An 18,652-nucleotide genomic window follows, 5' to 3' on the forward strand; every position below is an offset into this window, starting at 1 on the left:
CAGCATATATCTGATATACACTCACTGAGCACTTTATTAGGAAGTAGGAACTCTATACTGATAGTAGCGCATTCCTTTATCAGAAACATTATACTAATTCTAGGTAGAGTTTCCCTTTATTAGGAACACTATACTAATACTGGGCAGGATCTCCCTTTATTAGGAACACTAAACTAATACTGGGCAGGGTCTCCCTTTAGTATGAACACTATACTAATACTGGGTAGGGTCTCCCTTTATTAGGAACACTATACTAATACTGAGCAGGATCTCCCTTTATTAGGAACACTATACTAATACTGGGCAGGGTCTCCCTTTATTAGGAACACTATACTAATACTGAGCAGGATCTCCCTTTATTAGGAACACTATACTAATACTGGGCAGGATCTCCCTTTATTAGGAACACTATACTAATACTGGGCAGGGCCTCCCTTTATTAGGAACACTATACTAATACTGAGCAGGGTCTCCCTTTATTAGGAACACTATACTAATACTGGGCAGGATCTCGCTTTATTAGGAACACTAAACTAATACTGGGTAGAGTCTCCCTTTAGTAGGAACACTATACTAATACTGGGCAGGGTCTCTCTTTATTAGGAACACTATACTAATACTGAGCAGGGTCTCCCTTTATTAGGAACACTATACTAATACTGGGCAGGATCTCCCTTTACTAGGAACACTAAACTAATACTGGGTAGGGTCTCCCTTTAGTAGGAACACTGTACTAATACTGAGCAGGGTCTCCCTTTATTAGGAACACTATACTAATACTGGGCAGGATCTCCCTTTATTAGGAACACTAAACTAATACTGGGTAGGGTCTCCCTTTAGTAGGAACACTAAACTAATACTGGGTAGGGTCTCCCTTTAGTAGGAACACTATACTAATACTGGGCAGGATCTCCCTTTATTAGGAACACTAAACTAATACTGGGTAGGGTCTCCCTTTAGTAGGAACACTATACTAATACTGGGCAGGGTCTCCCTTTATTAGGAACACTAAACTAATACTGGGTAGGGTCTCCCTTTAGTAGGACCACTATACTAATACTGGGCAGGATCTCCCTTTATTAGGAACACTAAACTAATACTGGGTAGGGTCTCCCTTTAGTAGGAACACTATACTAATACTGAGCAGGGTCTCCCTTTATTAGGAACACTATACTAATACTATTTAGGGCCGGTCTTTATTAGGAACACTATACTAATACAGGGTAGAGTCTCCCTTTATTAGGAACACTATACTAATACTGGGTAATGCCAGTCTGTATTGCTATGCTAATACTGGTTAGGGACTCTTTTTATAAGGAACACTTAACTAACACTGAGTATGGGCGGCTTAGTGGTGGACTGGACCGCGTGGGAGGAGGGAGAACTCTACTAATAATGGGTAGGGCTTCCCTTTGTTAGCAGCACTATACTAATATTGGGTAAAGTCTGTCTTTATTGGAGACTCTATACTAATACTGGGTAGAGCCTCCCTTTATTAGCAACACTGTACTTATACTGGGCAGAGTCTCCTGGCTTTTATAAGGAACACTTCGCTATTACTGGGAAGGGGTTAAGCGCAGACTGGCCCGGATGGGAGGTGGGAGTTTTTTTCCATGGGCCGCCTTCTCCTCTAGCAATTAGAGTGGGCTGGTGGCAATTCAATAGGCTAGCTTTCAATTTGTAGCACCGTGGCTGCTCAATTCACAGCTCTGCCCCCTCTCCAACTTCCTTTAAACCATCCCACTAAGATCCCCACAAAGACAACCCCCCCATTCCAGTCCAGGGACTCCTGCCTATTACCAATTTTAGCCAGAGTCAGTGCATGGTATTGGCTGTGCTTCTGTCTTCCATCATGCTCCTTCATACATGCAAGCCTTGCTTCCTCCTGTGTACTGGGCTACAACCGTGACCTTGGTGAACTTATTAAATTCAGCTTCCGGTCTGGAGCCTTGAGATTGGAGACAGCAGACAACCCACCTCACCTTAGGCAAGCAAGCTGTTGCAGTGCTAAGTAGTGTTGGGCGAACAGTGTTCGCCACTGTTCGGGTTCTGCAGAACATCACCCTGTTCGGGTGATGTTCGGGTTCGGCCGAACACCTGATGGTGTTCGGCCAAACTGTTCGGCCATATGGCCGAACTAAGAGCGCATGGCCGAACGTTACCCGAACGTTCGGCTAGCGCTGTGATTGGCCGAATGGGTCACGTGTAGTGTTGGGCGAACATCTAGATGTTCGGGTTCGGGCCGAACATGGCCAAACTCCGAACATAATGGAAGTCAATGGGGACCCGAACTTTTGTGCTTTGTAAAGCCTCCTTATATGCTACATACCCCAAATTTACAGGGTATGTGCACCTTGAGAGTGGGTACAAGAGGAAAAAAAATTAGCAAAAAGAGCTTATAGTTTTTGAGAAAATCGATTTTAAAGTTTCAAAGGGAAAACTGTCTTTTAAATGCGGGAAATGTCTGTTTTCTTTGCACAGGTAACATGCTTTTTGTCGGCATGCAGTCATAAATGTAATACATATAAGAGGTTCCAGGAAAAGGGACCGGTAACGCTAACCCAGCAGCAGCACACGTGATGGAACAGGAGGAGGGTGGCGCAGGAGGAGAAGGCCACGCTTTGAGACACAACAACCCAGGCCTTGCATGAGGACAAGAAGCGTGCGGATAGCAATTTGCATTTTGTCGCCATGCAGTCATAAATGTAATACAGATGAGAGGTTCAATAAACAGGGACCGGAAACGCTAACCCATCACAGATGTTCATTGTTCATGTTACTTGGTTGGGGTCCGGGAGTGTTGCGTAGTCGTTTCCAATCCAGGATTGATTCATTTTAATTTGAGTCAGACGGTCTGCAATTTCTGTGGAGAGGCGGATACGCCGCCGATCTGTGACGATGCCTCCGGCAGCACTAAGCACTGAAACAGCGTTCCGACATAACGCTGGCTGCCGGGCAAGCCAGCACCTCTATTGCGTACATTGCCAGTTTGTGCCAGGTGTCTAGCTTCGATACCCAATAGTTGAAGGGTGCAGATGGATTGTTCAACACAGCTACGCCATCTGACATGTAGTCCTTGACCATCTTCTCCAGGCGATCGGTGTTGGAGGTGGATCTGCACGCTTGCTGTTCTGTGTGCTGCTGCATGGGTGTCAGAAAATTTTCCCACTCCAAGGACACTGCCGATACCATTCCCTTTTGGGCACTAGCTGCGGCTTGTGTTGTTTGCTGCCCTCCTGGTCGTCCTGGGTTTGCGGAAGTCAGTCTGTCGGCGTACAACTGGCTAGAGGAGGGGGAGGATGTCAATCTCCTCTCTAAAGTCTCCACAAGGGCCTGCTGGTATTCTTCCATTTTGACCTGTCTGGCTCTTTCTTCAAGCAGTTTTGGAACATTGTGTTTGTACCGTGGATCCAGAAGGGTATAAACCCAGTAATTGGTGTTGTCCAGAATGCGCACAATGCGTGGGTCGCGTTCAATGCAGTCCTAGGCCGAAGAGGTCATAGCCTAGGGTCACAAAACCTGTTTATTTGGGCAATTTCAATGGTGGCGAGTCTGACGTACATAAATCGCAGCAATGGCCGTTAGCAACGTCTGAATCTCACGAAATGTCTCATGCAGGTAGAAGACATATTGTTAGACTTGGGCTCCAAAGATGGGTTCCCTACATCTCTGCAAACCAGAGTTACAGGGCTCCAAATTTGGTAAAATCCCCCATAGGCTTTCATTGGGCCTCCTATTTACAGTTCCAAAATCTCACATCTTTTCAAAGGGCAATTACTCAGCAGTGGCAAATTTTCTAGCATTGTAGGGACCCTTAGGGGGAACATGACTGGTGAGTTTCGGGCCCCTAGGCCGAAGAGGTCATAGCCTAGGGTCACAAAAACCTGTTTATTTGGGCTATTTCAATGGTAGTGATGGTGGCGTACATAAATCTCAGCCATGGCCGTTAGCAACGTCTGAATCTCACGAAATGTCTCATGCAGTTAGAAGACATATTGTTAGACTTGGATTCCAAAGATGGGGTCCCTACATCTCTGCAAACCAGAGTTACAGGGGTCCAAAATTGGTAAAATCCCCCATAGGATTTCATTGCCTCCCTATTTCACTTTCCAAAATCTCACATCTTTTCAAAGGGCAATGGCTCAGCAGTACCAAATTTTCTAGCATTGTAGGGACCCTTAGGGGGAACATGACTGGTGAGTTTCGGGCCCCTAGGCCGAAGAGGTCATAGCCTAGGGTCACAAAAACCTGTTTATTTGGGCTATTTCAATGGTAGTGATGGTGGCGTACATAAATCTCAGCCATGGCCGTTAGCAACGTCTGAATCTCACGAAATGTCTCATGCAGGTAGAAGACATATTGTTAGACTTGGATTCCAAAGATGGGGTCCCTACATCTCTGCAAACCAGAGTTACAGGGGTCCAAAATTGGTAAAATCCCCCATAGGATTTCATTGCCTCCCTATTTCACTTTCCAAAATCTCACATCTTTTCAAAGGGCAATGGCTCAGCAGTACCAAATTTTCTAGCATTGTAGGGGCCCTTAGGGGGAACATGACTGGTGAGTTTCGGGCCCCTAGGCCGAAGAGGTCATAGCCTAGGGTCACAAAAACCTGTTTATTTGGGCTATTTCAATGGTAGTGAGGGTGGCGTACATAAATCTCAGCCATGGCCGTTAGCAACGTCTGAATCTCACGAAATGTCTCATGCAGGTAGAAGACATATTGTTAGACTTGGATTCCAAAGATGGGGTCCCTACATCTCTGCAAACCAGAGTTACAGGGGTCCAAAATTGGTAAAATCCCCCATAGGCTTTCATTGGGCCTCCTATTTACCGTTCCAAAATCTCACACCATTTCAAAGGGCAATGGCTCAGCAGTGGCAAAACTCACCAGTCATGATCCCCCTAAGGGTCCCTACAATGCTAGAAAATTTGGTACTGCTGAGCCATTGCCCTTTGAAAAGATGTGAGATTTTGGAAAGTGAAATAGGGAGGCAATAAAATCCTATGGGGGATTTTACCAATTTTGGACCCCTGTAACTCTGGTTTGCAGAGATGTAGGGACCCCATCTTTGGAATCCAAGTCTAACAATATGTCTTCTACCTGCATGAGACATTTCGTGAGATTCAGACTTTGCTAACGGCCATTGCTGCGATTTATGTACGTCATCATCACTACCATTGAAATAGCCCAAATAAACAGGTTTTTGTGACCCTAGGCTATGACCTCTTTGGCCTAGGGGCCCGAAACTCACCAGTCATGTTCCCCCTAAGGGTCCCTACAATGCTAGAAAATTTGCCACTGCTGAGTAATTGCCCTTTGAAAAGATGTGAGATTTTGGAACTGTAAATAGGAGGCCCAATGAAAGCCTATGGGGGATTTTACCAAATTTGGAGCCCTGTAACTCTGGTTTGCAGAGATGTAGGGAACCCATCTTTGGAGCCCAAGTCTAACAATATGTCTTCTACCTGCATGAGACATTTCGTGAGATTCAGACGTTGCTAACGGCCATTGCTGCGATTTATGTACGTCAGACTCGCCACCATTGAAATTGCCCAAATAAACAGGTTTTGTGACCCTAGGCTATGACCTCTTCGGCCTAGGACTGCATTGAACGCGACCCACGCATTGTGCGCATTCTGGACAACACCAATTACTGGGTTTATACCCTTCTGGATCCACGGTACAAACACAATGTTCCAAAACTGCTTGAAGAAAGAGCCAGACAGGGCAAAATGGAAGAATACCAGCAGGCCCTTGTGAAGACTTTAGAGAGGAGATTGACATCCTCCCCCTCCTCTAGCCAGTTGTACGCCGACAGACTGACTTCCGCAAACCCAGGACGACCAGGAGGGCAGCAAACAACACAAGCCGCAGCTAGTGCCCAAAAGGGAATGGTATCGGCAGTGTCTTTGGAGTGGGAAAATTTTCTGACACCTATGCAGCAGCACACAGAACAGCAAGCGTGCAGATCCACCTCCAACACCGATCGCCTGGAGAAGATGGTCAAGGACTACATGTCAGATGGCGTAGCTGTGTTGAACAATCCATCTGCACCCTTCAACTATTGGGTATCGAAGCTAGACACCTGGCACAAACTGTTAATGTACGCAATAGAGGTGCTGGCTTGCCCGGCAGCCAGCGTTATGTCGGAACGCTGTTTCAGTGCTGCCGGAGGCATCGTCACAGATCGGCGGCGTATCCGCCTCTCCACAGAAAATGCAGACCGTCTGACTCAAATTAAAATGAATCAATCCTGGATTGGAAACGACTACGCAACACTCCCGGACCCCAACCAAGTAACATGAACAATGAACATCTGTGATGGGTTCGCGTTTCCGGTCCCTGTTTATTGAACCTCTCATCTGTATTACATTTATGACTGCATGGCGACAAAATGCAAATTGCTATCCGCACGCTTCTTGTCCTCATGCAAGGCCTGGGTTGTTGTGTCTCAAAGCGTGGCCTTCTCCTCCTGCGCCACCCTCCTCCTGTTCCATCACGTGTGCTGCTGCTGGGTTAGCGTTACCGGTCCCTTTTCCTGGAACCTCTTATATGTATTACATTTATGACTGCATGCCGACAAAAAGCATGTTACCTGTGCAAAGAAAACAGACATTTCCCGCATTTAAAGGACAGTTTTCCCTTTGAAACTTTAAAATCGATTTTTTCAAAAACTATAAGCTCTTTTTGCTAAAAAATGTTTTCCTCTTGTACCCACTCTCAAGGTGCACATACCCTGTAAATTTGGGGTATGGAGCATGTAAGGAGGCTTTACAAAGCACAAAAGTTCGGGTCCCCATTGACTTCCATTATGTTCGGAGTTCGGGTCGAACACCCGAACATCGCGGCCATGTTCGGCCTGTTTGGCCCGAACCCGAACATCTAGATGTTCGCCCAACACTAGTGCTAAGTGAGGGAACCCTTATTGCCCCAATGACACCACACTGAGTGGATGAGGAGAAGATACTGATAGGACGAAGGAGAATCTCTGCCAGGCTACTGCTGAACCAGGCACGAGAATTACTTCATATCTGGCTATTTACTACACACGGAACTTAGGCCTGATGAAGTGAGATGATTTGAGCTCACATAACACGTTGCCTAGTGCTAAACATTTTCCCTGTACCTAATTAATGTCGTCATTGAGGTAAGCCACATCTATTTTTCATTATTTTAGATTTTAAACTTTTAGTCCAATCTCGACACCTCCTATCTTTGAGGGGGAAGTTAGGGACAGACAGTGTGGCTGCCTTAAAGGGAAGGTCCAAGCAAAAAAAAAAAATGAGTTTCACTTACCTGGGGCTTCTACCAGCCCCATGTAGCCATCCTGTGCCCTCGTAGTCACTCACTGCTGCTCCGGTCCCCCGCTGGCAGCTTTCTGACCTCGGAGGTCAGGGCCGCATTGCATACATTTTTACGCATTCCAGCTAGTGCAGGAACAAAAATGTATGCGTTGCACCACTAACGCGTAAAAATGTATATGTTAATGTTCCTGCACTAGCGGGAATGCGTAAAAATGTACACAATGCGGCCCTGACCTCCGAGGTCAGAAAGCTGCCAGCGGGGGACTGGAGCAGCAGTGAGTGACTATGAGGGCACAGGATGGCTACATGGGGCTGGTAGAAGCCCCAGGTAGGTTAAACTAATTTTTTTTTTTTTGCTTGGACCTTCCCTTTAAGGGGTAGGTGTGTATGCTTCATTAAGGCTCACCAAGTAGGAGTAACTTGGGGGACAGTGGCTGCACTATGGGGTACTTGCTGCATGGGGGTTTTAGAGTGGTAAACAACATTGCTGCACTTCATGTGTGGGGTAGCATTTGCTGCATTTCATGTGCAGAGTAATGTTTTCTGCATTTCACATGTGGGGTAACATTTTTTGCATTTCATGAGTGGCGTAATGTTTTCTGTATTTCATGTGTAGGATATAGGGATGCTCGGTAAATTCCCCGGAATTGTTAAGAGGAGAGAGAGGAGAGAGAGAGGGGAGAGAGAGAGGAGAGAGAGGGGAGAGAGAGGAGAGAGAGAGGAGAGAGGAGAGAGAGGGGAGAGAGAGGGGAGAGAGAGGTGAGAGAGGGGAGAGAGAGGGGAGAGAGAGGGGAGAGAGGGGAGAGAGAGGTGAGAGAGGGGAGAGAGAGGAGAGAGAGAGAGGGGTGAGGGGAGAGAGGAGAGAGAGAGATTTTTTTTTTAAATTCCGACGGTATTCGGAATTCCGCGGAACTGCATTAAATCCGGCGGAATTTTATAGCGACGGAATTTATCATTGACGGAATCCGTGAATTCCGGCAGAACGGAATTTGTTGGTTCCGATCATGCCTAGTAGGATAACATTTTTGCATTTCATATGAAGGTAGCACGTTCTGTATTATCTGTGTGTGGTAATGTTTTCTGCATTACATGTGTGGGGTAGCCATTGCTGCATTTCATCTGTGGAATAACTTTACATTACCACAGGTACTGTATATTTGCACACAAAATTTACATTTGGGCTGGGGCTGCCATGAAAGGGCCACTAGGCTGTGTTTTCCCCCCTAGTCCAGAAGATCCCAGTCCTCCACTGCTTTTTGTCAAATATGTATAAAGGATCTGCAATGGAACAGTCGGCTGTAGGAAGATCCGGGAAGCCTCTGGACTATCCCACTACCGAGGTAGGTACACTTTAAGTTTATGTACGAACTGTAAGTGCTTGGCTCTCATTGACCCTCTCACCTCCTCACAGCAGACCCTCTTCGAGGAAACACCATTCACGACCCATAGCAGACGCAGAAGAAGTAGACAGCATATTGAGCATCAATGTGGTGCTCTTGCACATGTGCAGCATCTCCCCACCATTCAGGAAGCCTCAGCACCTGTGACAAGAAACTTGGCGCCTGCGTGTTACGGCTCTACGCTCCAGCGTTTTCCATTATCCGTAATTCACACAAGAAATGACACTTGTCTTCGGTCGCCAATGGCGCCACTCACCGGGGTCTACTAATGTTCAGGCATCTGTTTAGCTCTGTCTGGTCCACCGGCGTTACAACGACAAGAACGTCGCCCGTCGCACAGACCATCCAGGGAAGGTTTAATACCAGAGTCCCGCTCGCCTATTCAGGAGGCCCGCCGTGCTTCCTGACGTGTAATGAAAGTTACCCCAGCGGAAATTTCAATCTGATGCCAGAATTTGCACAATTAATCTCGGTAATTGAGAAACACTAAAAAGCCACTTTAAAGTCAGTTAGGAGAAGTGGAGCGCGCGGCGCGAAGACTGACCTCTGATCTCCACTATAAACCGACCGTCACCCGAGCGATGACACACTCCACACCTGAGACCTCCCGAGGGCCTGGAATAATTCACTTAGAGCGCGCGCCGCGCAGCTTGGCTGTAACCGGGAGACATCGCCGATTCATCACCTGGGATTATCCTGATGAAACGCAAAAGGGTTTCCACGCATTATTCACAGCTCAGTGCTATCCGCTGATTGTGATGGGCTGAGAGTGTCAGGGGTCAGAGGGGATGCAGAGGTCAATACATACAGTGAATGAAGATACACTCTACATGCGTAGCTGCATGCTTAATGTACAGAAATGCAATATGGCTGCACTCCGTTACCTTATATAGTAGAATTATCCAGTCGTATTCACAAGGAGACTATTATCTGGAATAGCATGCACCTATGGCAGCCAATGGGCTTTAGTGAACAATCGGATCAGATGAAAAGAAAGATAGTATTTATGGTGTTCCACATTTAAGCAAACCTGAACTAAAAAATAACTGACGAGATAAACAATTGTATCTATGCTCCTACTCCTAGAAATTACTTTTTTTTTAGAATCCCACATTTTTATTTTCTGTTTAAAAGTTAAAAATATAGTTTTAATGTTTTATTGTCTCAGCTGAATGACAGTCTTTTACACTGTCTGCCACAGTTCAGGGCCACAATGCATGAACAATTGATCTTTTTTATTTAATCCCTGCACTCATAAGCTGGTCTCTGCCAGGAAAGAGTTTTATGGTTGTAATTAGATATCAATGAGGGTTAAGCTATAGTTCAACTAGAGTCACATTGTCACTTTCATACTGTAACGATTGTGTAATTCTTTCCGTGATCAGCGCACAGGATGAGCGCTGACACTGCGGAACTCCTCCACAAGCGTATAATCTGAGAGAACCCAGCAATGGTGCAATGCACCTGTAGAGGGGAATTCCTGCCGGCAGATGGAGCTGTGGAGTGCAGAGGAACAGATCCTCTGCACAGCCACAGATGCCAGATAGGAATTGTACAAGGGGAAGCAATGCAGGGCAAGATAGCCCTTAAAGAGAGAGAGCACAGAGACAGGGTGTATGTGTGTCCACCAATCTAGTCGCCATCCAGCGACGATGAACACACAACCGTAAGGATCAGGTGGGAAAGCAATCGCGAGAGATGGCGATTGCTAATAGTGACACAAGACTGAATAAGCACAGAGAAGGAATGTATGTATGTCCATCAATCTCGTCGCCAACCAGCGACGGTGAACACAAAACAGTGGAAACCAAGTGAGAACGCAATCGCAAGAGATGCGATTGCCAATGAGAATGAGCACAGGGACAGAATGTATGCGTGTGCACCAATCTAGTCGCCAACCAGCGACGGTGAACACACAACAGCAGAAACAAAGTAGGAACGCAATCGCAAGAGAGGCGATTGCCAGAAGTGACACAAGACTGAACAGGACAGAGCACGAGAGTAGCAAAGGCACAGCAAACAACAATGAGAAGATAAGGAAAATAACAAACGCTAGCTAAACGCGAACACTGCACTCATTCGCAACAGCGAACACGTTTACGGCGCGGTCTCCGCACGATAAGCACAACAGAGACAAGCACACCACCCTAACTAACCACTGACATACAAACACGAAATAGAGAACGTGAACGCTTGCTTAAAGGGAAGGTTCAGGGAAACGTTGAAAAAAATAAAAATCCATATCCACTTACCCGGGGCTTCCTCCAGCCCGTGGCAGGCAGGAGGTGCCCTCGCCGCTGCTCCAGAGGCTTCCGGTCGTCTTCGGTGGCCGACCCGACCTGGCCAGGCCGGCTGCCAGGTCGGGCTCTTCTGCGCTCCACGGACGGGCTCTTCTGCGTCCCACGCGGGTGCGCTGACGTCATCGGACGTCCTCCGGGCTGTACTGAGCAGGCGCAGTAGTTCTCACCGAGCCTACAGCAAGCGTTCGTATCAGACAAGACAGAGAGAAGGAGCAGCCAGCAGCAACCGCAGCTCTGGCCTACACTCCCAGACAGAGTACAAAAGGAACCACCGCTGCTACCGCTAGAGCGAGTGCGATCCGGACAGACAGAACGAATAGAAACAGGAATAGGTCAGATAAAATCCACCGCTCTTCCGCCAGAACGAGTGCGATCCGGGTTCGGGGACAGGACAGGGAGGATCCACTGCTCTTTCCGCCAGAGCGAGTGTGAACCAAGTAGGGAAACAGAGTTAGCAGGATCCTCTGCTCTTTTCCACCAGAGCAAGTGTGATCCAAGCAGAGAAACAGAGCTAGCAGGATCCACTGCTCTTTCCGCCAGAGCGAGTGCAATCCACACGGCAAAACAGATAGAAGGAGTAACCAGTAGCAACCGCCGCTACGGTAGAACTCCAAGACATAGACTAGAGAGATCCACTGCCGCTAACGCTAGGGCAAGTGCGATCCAGATTCTGGACCAAACGATTCACCATCGCCAACCGCTGGCGACAGTACAATCGCAAGGACAAACAGAAGACAGAACAGGCAATACAAATAGGAGGAGCTGCCTAGTGCAGTCCCGAGGAATTACTCTAAGATAGACTTTAACAAACAAACAGGGCTGACACTCCAGGAGAGTTCATCAGTAACAAACCATCATGACCAGCAAAGGATTGTGGGATCACATGGTATTTATGCTGCAAGCCTTCAAGGGAGGCGACTAGGCAATTTGCATGACAAATGTATGCAAATTCCTCAGCAGCAGAGCAGGTCTGGAACTTGCAAAGGGAAGACAGGTCTCTCTTTCAGAGAACTGCAGCCCACAGACTTAAGGAATGGTCAAACAGCTGTCTGCCTGTGCAGCCAGCTGAGCGGATCATTACACATACCTTAATGTTTAAAGGTGCATCATGCTGAAATCTGTTTACACTACACTGGCATAGAACCTTCTCTGATCAGATTTAAGAGCACCACCCGTTAATCTGTTACCTCCACAGGCATTACCGGGATACTGTGTGTGTTGCTATAATAACACACATCATAACACGCTTTAACATAGCAAGATAGGTTAACGGCAGGTTCTCCCCCTGTGTTAGTACCAGTATTGCCTGCACACAGCTATCGTATCGCAGTTCGGTGATTCAGGACCCATGTCACAAATGCCCGTTCAGGTATTTATTAAGGGATCCAAACTATTCCCAATATCAGAATAATTTGTAATCATAATTTGCCATACAGATTAACCAGTTCTTTGAAGGACAACTGAAGTGAGAGGTATATGGAGGCTGCCATATTTACCGTATATTCCGGCGTATAAGACCACTGGGCGTATAAAACGGCCCCCAAATTTTCCAGTTAAAATATACATTTTGCGATATACTCGCCCTATAAGACTACCCCTATTGACTCTTGGACATTTGTAAACTGTACTGTAGCTATACTGTATAAACAGGTACAGATACTGGTGCTGTACTGTATGTGGTACCCAGTATACAACAACCAGCAAATCACAGCAAGTGATGTACCATACCGGCTATTGGCTGGTTGTTGTATACAAAGCCTGCTTGGATTGGTCAGCTATCCCTGTCTCCAAGACTATCAGATCGGTAGCGCAAACACGCCGCTTTCACCCGTCTGGCCCGCGCTTGTATACTATTACCTCCTTCTCTGCCTCTCAGATCTCGCACATGCGTCTGCGCCGCTTCACTGCAGTACCCAGGAGTGAGATCTGAGAGGCAGAGAAGGAGGTGTGGTAATAGGATACAAGGGCGGGCCAGATGGGTGAAAGGCATGTTATTCTGGGCATAGCACCGCTCTCTCTCTTTTTTCCATACCCCGGTCGTTCCGGACGCCTGCAGCTTGCTCCGCCCTTCACTTACACCTTCTCAGTGAGGTGCCTCGGCACCTCGTCATTGGGGCAGCGCATGTTAAGTTACTTCTTGTACAGCACCGCCCTTGCTGCTTTCATATGGTTGCTGCATACGGCGGGGATGCGGCCACTGACATTTTTGAGCTCCCCCACTGTATGAGGCAACTGCAGATTCTTCAGTCTGGCTCGGAAATTTCAGCACCTGCCCTATAAGAGGATAAGAGGACGACCCCCGACTTTTAAGAAGATTTTCCTGGGTTGTTAAAAAGCAGTCTTATATGCCAGAATATACATTTATTTATTATATACCTCTTAGCTGTAGCGGTATTGACAGATATATCTGTCCATACAAAACATGCTGGGAACAGTATAAACGTGCATACACATCAATACTCTCCTGCACTGTACACTAGAACCTTGCTTGACACATTTTTGGCAAGTTACAGGAAAAAAAAAGTTATAAAAATTAATTTTATCACTTTTTGCACAGAAATCCTGGGGAAATTGAACGCCAGGGAGGTTAAGGAAACAATCAATATTGTGATTATTCAGGAAGGACTGGGCGCACCAGCTTGTAAATTTGCACATGTAAAACTCAAGCGCGTAGTGGAAATTCAGCCTCTTCTTATGACAGTCTGACATATACAGCATTGAGATTTGTATGTACGCAAATCAGCAGTTCCCTGTTGTACGCAAATATCTTTACAGCTACTGCCCAGGGAGAGGTCTTGTTGTAACTGAACGAGGACGTTGGTTAAAGATAAACTACCAATGAATGCCAAATATTCCACCTCCTGGAGCCAAACACTTCCTGCTACAGAAACTCCATCCATGCGGGAGAAGTTAAACATCTCCCAATAAACACCACGGGGGGTCCAGACCACGGTCCACTAAATCGATGGGACTGAAACATGATTATTGTCATGTTTACAGTGAACCTGAAGAGACAGTTATATGGAGGCGGACATATTTATTTCCTTTCTAAGCAATACCAGTTGCCTGGCTGTCCTGCTGATCCTCAGCCTCTAATACTTTGAGCCAAAGACCCTGAACAAGCATGCAGCAGATCAGGTGTTTCTGATATTATTGTCAGATCTGACTAGATTAGCTCCATGCTTATTACCGGTGTATGTTATTCAGACACTACTGCAGCCAAATAGAACAGCAGTCCTGCCAGGCAGCGGATATTGTTTAACAGGAAGTAAATATGGCAACCTCTATATCACTCTTGCCATGGGTTCACTTTAAACATACTCATTAAAGGGAACCTTAACCGGTCCTCAACTATCCTCCGGTCCCCAGCCGCGGGTTAGTTTCGTTTTCGCCCGACTTGGAGTCGGGCCCGGTCCGCACTCCTCCATGTGCGCGTACCTGTTGTCAAGCACATCCTGTACAGGCACAGTGAGAAAAACCTTGTACTGCACCTGCACAGGACCCACTTGACAATGGGGTCGCGTACAAGGAGACAGGTGAAAACGAAACTAACCCGTGGCAAGGACCGGAGGATAATCGAGGACTGGCGAGGGGACAGGAAGGTGGCTGGTGGAAGCCTCACGTTTTTTTGATGACAGTCAAGGTTCCCTTTAAGGAGTGTCGAGTGTCTCCTAGCGTCTTTTGCCTCCTTTATCTCTCCCATTGAATACAGTAAATTAAACATATGAAAACTATATTGATCATAATATCAACTGCAAATGCTTAAATCTGCTTCAATTTCTGATCGATTAGCGGTTTTGTCTACATGAATATCTAATTAGGAAAAAATAGACAGTGTAGGCCTACCTTTATAATCTATACTAGCCAACCCGCGTCGTAGAATACGCCGCATCTTCTATCTATCTGCAGTGTTCCCCAACCCTGTCCTCAAGGCCCACCAACAGTGCATGTTTTGTAGAATTCCAAAGAGGTAGTTAATCAGCTCTGCTGAGACACTAATTACCTCACCTGTGCATGTTTGTGGTTTCCTGCAAAACATGTAGTGTTGGTGGGCCTTGAGGACAGGGTTGGGGAACTGTGAGTACGTGCCTCAACCTTGAAGCAAGAAGAAGAAGTAGGCTTTCCATGAGAAAATGTATGCATGCTCAAACACCAAGTTTAACCCTAGCAAGTCTGGCTTTGCAAAGCCGGCCTAATTGGCTATTCATGAGGAAATGCTCATGCAAATATGCATTTGCTTTCGCATGCCAAACTATGCAGGGTCCAAAAACCAACACCGCAAAGCGATCGCCCTGCGGGAATTAGTTCATGCTACATTATCACTATCCTGGAGCGCCCCCATACAACCGGGGGGACCAGGCTCTCTCACTGCCTGGGAAACCACAGCGGCACCCCAGAGGGGGAGGCTAGGTGGCGCAGCCGACACCCCCCCCCCCCCCCCCAAGTGTGGTCAGCGCCGGGGAGAGCCGTCCGCACCCACCTCCCAATATTAAAAACAGGCACTTACCTTAACGTCCATTGCATTCTGCTACATGCACAGTAACTTGGGGGCACCACATTAGAAAGGAGTGAAGCATGGGTCACCCCAAGCTTTAGAGCTCAGGGCTGGCTCACATACCCACAACACTCCAGAGGGGGGGGGGGGATGGGAAGGACAGGCGCAGACAACTCACTCCAGGGCTCACACCACCAGAGCAAGCCATCCACCACCTGCCTCCAAAGGATACAACTGCAATAAATGCTTTCCATGAGAAAAAATATGCGTGCTCAAACACCAAGTTTAACCATAGCAAGTCTGGCTTTCCAAATCTGGCCTAACTGGCTATTCATGAGTAGAGATGTGGCGAACTGTTCGCCCGGCGAACATCTCTGGAGCTCTTACTACTTCCGGGTCGCACTAACCCGGAGTAGTACGCCTGCGCTGCCCGGCTGAGCGCGTCCTAGATCGCGCTCCTGTTGCCGGGCACTCTCTGCGCATGAGCGTGATGTCATTCATGACGTTACGCACATGCGCAGAAAGTGCCCGGCAACAGGAGCGCGATCTAGGTCAGTGCGACCCGGAAGTAGTAAGAGCCCCAGGGATTTGGAGATTTTCGCCGGCGAATGGTTCGGGAGCCGTTCGCCACATCTCTATTCATGAGGCAATGCTCATGCAAATATGCATTTGCTTTCGCATGCCAAACTATGCAGGGTCAAAAAACCAATACCGCAAAGCGGTGGCCCTGCGGGAATTAGTTCATGCTACATTAGCACTATCCAGGAGCGCCACGGGGAGGATTCCCAATGCCCCCTTTTTATACAACCGGGGGGACCGCGGGTCCCAGGCTCTCTCGCTGCCTGGGAACCACAGCGGCACCCCGGAGGGGGAGGCTGGGTAGCGTAGGCAACCCCCCCCAAGCGTGGCCAGCACCGGGGAGAGCCGTCCGCACCCACCTCCTAATATTAAAAACAGGCACTTACCTTAACGTCCATTGCGTTCTGCTACATGTGCATTAATTTTCTCATGGAAAGCATTTTGTGCAGTTTGTATCCTTTGGAGGCAGGTGGTGGATGGCTTGCTCGGTGGTGTGAAACCTGGAGTGAGTTGTCTGCGCCTGTCCTCCCCCCCCCCCCCCTCTGGAGTGCTGTATGTGAGCCAGCCCTGAGCTCTAAAGCTCGGGGTGACCCATGCTTCTATCCTTTCTCATGTGGTGCCCCCAAGTTAATGCGCATGTAGCAGAACACAATGGACGTTAAGGTAAGTGCCTGTTTTTAATATTGGGAGGTGGGTGCGGATGGCTCTCCCCGGCGCTGGCCACACTTGGAGGGGTCGTCTGCGCCACCCAGCCTTCCCCTCCGGGGTGCCGCTGTGGTTCCCGGTTGTATAAAAAGGGGGCATTGGGAATTCTCCCCGTGGCACTCCTGGATAGTGCTAATGTAGCAGGGTGACTGCTTTGCGGTATTGGTTTGTGCATGCATTTGCATGAGCATTGCCTCATGAATAGCCAATTAGGCCAGATTTGCAAAGCCAGACTTGCTAGGGTAAGGCCTCTTTTCCATGGACTGTTGATAGGCAGTGAAATGCCTCTCAAACTCTCACAACTGCTCACTGCTGCCTGGTAACTGCTTGTTGCTGCCTGGTATCTGCTTGTTGCTGCCTGGTATCTGCTTGTTGCTGCCTGGTAACTGCTTGTTGCTGCCTGGTAACTGCTTGTTGCTGCCTGGTAACTGCTTGTTGCTGCCTGGTAACTGCTCACTGCTGCCTGGTAACTGCTCACTGCTGCCTGGTAACTGCTTGCTGAGCACACAGCTCAACAGTGCGTGGAAAAGAGGCCTTAAACTTGGTGCTTGAGCACGCATACATTTTCTCATGCAAAGTACTTCTTCTTCTTGCTTGAAGGTTGAGGCACTTACTCTATTATATATATAGATAGGGTGGGAAATGGGAGTGCAGGCTAGTAATTAATAAGGCAGTAATATGACAAAAAGGAAAGTGGGTAGGTGAGTGAAAGAATGTTTAGCTCGTGAGAAGTCTTGATGACATACTGTAAATGAGAAAAGCTTATAACCGACAAAGCCATTACTAGGTCATTGAAGGAGCGGAGAAGGCTGTTTGAGGTCAGAAATGTAAGCTGATCTCTACCAATACATTGTGCTTGGACTCCTCTTCATACAAATGGGAGACAAACTGGTTGTTCTTCTTCAGAAGTAAGGTGTATTTTTTAAGCTTGATACATACATCCAATTTTGATTGGCCAATTACTGGCCAACTTTACCACCTCCGTGTAGTATGAGGGCTATCCATTTTTGAATACTATGAACAGATTGTGCAGCTAAGCTCTCATAGTGTATGGAAGTGGTAAAAGTGGCCAATCATTGGCCAATCACAATTGGGTGTATATACACAATCTTAGGACACCCATACGTTACTCAATGTATGAGCAAATCAGCCATGAGATAGATCCATCTTTCATGAAATCTGATCAGAGAGGGATCGGATCTGTTGCCTGCCCACACACCACACAACAATTTCCAATAGATTTCAGCATGAAATCTATCAGAAGTTAGTATAGCATTGCCACCTCCTCCACCACCTGGTCGCCCCTCAAGTATATGTGCCCCCACCCCCCATGCCCTGTGTTAAAGTCTCAACCCTCTCCTGGTGTGACTCTTAGCCTCCTCCGGTGGTGTCACTGCAAGCACCTGTACCACATGACCCCAGGCGCATCGCTGTTCTCCCCAGGCTCTTTTAGCCGGGTGCTCCACCCAGCTAATTTTGGTGAGCACCCGGCTCTCATCGGCTCGCCTCTTCATACTCCTCATATGTTGCAAGCAGAGATGCACCAGTCCTGCATTGCCCTGTCAGGCCCCACCTGGCTACTTTTCCATGCCACCCGGCTGGGAAAAAAATTCTGGGGACAACACTGCGCATGTAGTCACTATATGCCTCTGTGTCACATGGTACAGGCGGTCGATGTGACACCGGAGGAGTCGCATTGGCGGAGAGGTGAGCCTTCATACTCTGCTTACATAGGAGGGGGGGCACAAATACACGCGTGGGGACACTGGTTGGGAGTCCAACGGTCATGGCGATATAGAACGCTGTTACTCCATCCAATAGAACATCTGGCGACCAAGATTTTACCAGTCTTCCTGATTGACCCA

Source organism: Hyperolius riggenbachi, chromosome 6 (assembly GCF_040937935.1).
Source record: "Hyperolius riggenbachi isolate aHypRig1 chromosome 6, aHypRig1.pri, whole genome shotgun sequence".
Taxonomy (NCBI): Eukaryota; Metazoa; Chordata; class Amphibia; order Anura; family Hyperoliidae; genus Hyperolius; species Hyperolius riggenbachi.